This window comes from Monodelphis domestica, chromosome 1, assembly GCF_027887165.1.
Source record: "Monodelphis domestica isolate mMonDom1 chromosome 1, mMonDom1.pri, whole genome shotgun sequence".
NCBI classification, from domain to species: domain Eukaryota; kingdom Metazoa; phylum Chordata; class Mammalia; order Didelphimorphia; family Didelphidae; genus Monodelphis; species Monodelphis domestica.
In genome coordinates this window covers 666,642,578-666,644,923 of record NC_077227.1, presented here as the reverse complement: position 1 = coordinate 666,644,923, position 2,346 = coordinate 666,642,578, and positions in this window count along the sequence as shown.

Genomic DNA, 2,346 nt, shown 5'->3' with positions numbered 1-2,346 from the left:
CTGGCCAACCCAGGCCTAAGCCCTAAAAGAAAAGATTAGTCAGTCCTTATATCTTAATCACTCACCACAAGATCTGTCCAAGCAAGGATTCTAGTGACACCAGGCCAGCTCCATTTCAGCTGACTTCACCAGCTCAATCCTCAATCTGAATGTTTCAGAATGAGTCCCTTGAGCTCCTATCTGAGCTATTTAAAGGGCAATTTCTCCTATGACACCTCCCCTAAATCCTTACATCTACCAATCACAGTAGACGTTTTTCAAAGGACAGACCATTCTTAGTCCACACCTAAGAAGGTGTGGATTTTTGAGTAATTCACACCAGGAAAGCTCTGAGTAAGTTTCCCAGTTCTTTGTTCCTTGTAAATTCACAAGTTGCCTGACCTCTATAGGTACTTATCAACCTTTTGTATTAATTCTAAAAATAGGCATGGCTTAAGTCTGGGTTTAAGTACTTTTCACTGTTCAGCAAGGAGTTTTCTCCCCTAAAGCAGTCTTAAGTATGGGTGGAGTAGAGGTCTTCACATTTCTGATCTAAGTAGAGTTCTCACATTTTAGATATAAGTAGCTTCACTGTTTAAAATGGGGAATAGTCCCAATGGGGAATTTGTTAACATTCACAAGTCTGAGAAATTTCAAGATTCACACATAAGAAACAAAAAATATGAAGAATTTATTCAGAAAAGCATGTGAAGACTTATGAATTAATGCTAGAGGACTCACAAAGCCATATATACAATGTTGTTATTCTTCAGTTGTTTCAGTTGTATCCAACTCTTTGTGATGTTATTTGGAGTTTTCTTGGTAAACATACTGGCAAAGATGCCATTTCCTTCTTGAGCTCTTTTGACAGATGAGGAAACTGAAGCAAACAGAATTAAGTGACTTGCCCAGTCATACAAGTTGTAAGGATCTGAGGCTACATTCAAACTCAGAGAGAGGAATCTTCCTAACTCCAAGCCTAGCTGTGCCACCAAGCTGCCCTATATACAATGATTACAGTAATATAAACAAAAAGAACAAAAAAAGAAGGAAATTGTATAATTCTTATGTATCTTAAAGAATATCAACTTTCTCATATGAAAAATATCCCTTCTATACATATATTTTAGGTGTTTTAGCATGAATGAATTTTTTGCTTCTTCAAAGATCTTTTCTGCTTCTATTGGCATCATTATGTAATTTGGGGTGGTTTTTAAAAACAACTAAGTATATTCATTGTTTTCCTAATATTCAATCAATAAGTCAACACATATGTATTAACAATAAATTTTAGCATTTACTTAAACATGCTGAGGTTGAGATGTGTGCAGGACATCCAGTCTGAAATGTCCAATAGGCAATTGGTGATGCAGAATTGAAGCTCGTGAAAAAGGTTGGGACTGGATAGATAGATCCAAGAATTATTGATAGAGAGATAATATTTAACCCATAGAAGCTAATGAAGTCACAGAGAGAGAGTGCAGATACAGAGGGCTGGGAAGAATAGGGGAAACAAGTTGAGAAATACCCACAGTTTGGGAGTATGCTTGATGAACCTGCAACAGACACTTGAGAAGCAGCAGTTGGATAGGTAGAAGGCAAAACAAAGAGAAGAAAGGCTCCAGTAGAGGATGAGGTCAACTCTATCAGCTGCACTAGAAAGGTCAAGAAATATGAGGACTGAGGAGAGTCAAGATGGCAGCGTAGAGGCATCAAAAGTTCAGACCTCTGAAAACCCTTCCTCACTGATTAAAAACAAAATGCCTCTAGGCGACTGAAAACCAGATCTAACAACAGGACAGAACTAAGGAACCCTCTTGATGGACTCAACTGAAAAGACACACCCCCAAAAAGCCTGAATTCTAGAACACTCAGGTTTAAGAGGAAGAAGGAGCAAAGGTTCCAGGGCCCCTCCCCCACCTACAGTACTGAGCTACTGAGCCTTCAGGGGTGTCTGGAATCTCTGGGCCAATGAGGGCGATAGTCCAGAAGGAGTACCATGTGGGCACAGCTGTGCCTGGCTCAGGATGTTGAATACAGGCTGCAGAGAGGCAGCTGGAAGAGAAGCTCAGAGAAGTGTTAGATTTAAAATGGTTGATGTCTTAAACTGTAGTGAGTTAAAATGGTGGAAGATATAAATTGTGATAGATATAAGAGAGGGTGAGTAAATTTGACCACAGAAAATATGTTTCACTACAGTGTCTTGGTTTTTAAATCAAATATAAGGTGGTCACCAGGGAAATATTCCCAATTATTCAAATACCCAAGTCAACTGGGTTTTATAGAGATTTTAATTAATAATACAATGAATAATCAAAGAAAGAGAGAGAGAGAGAAAAGTATAAGTATGAAGGGCCTTAAGCCAAC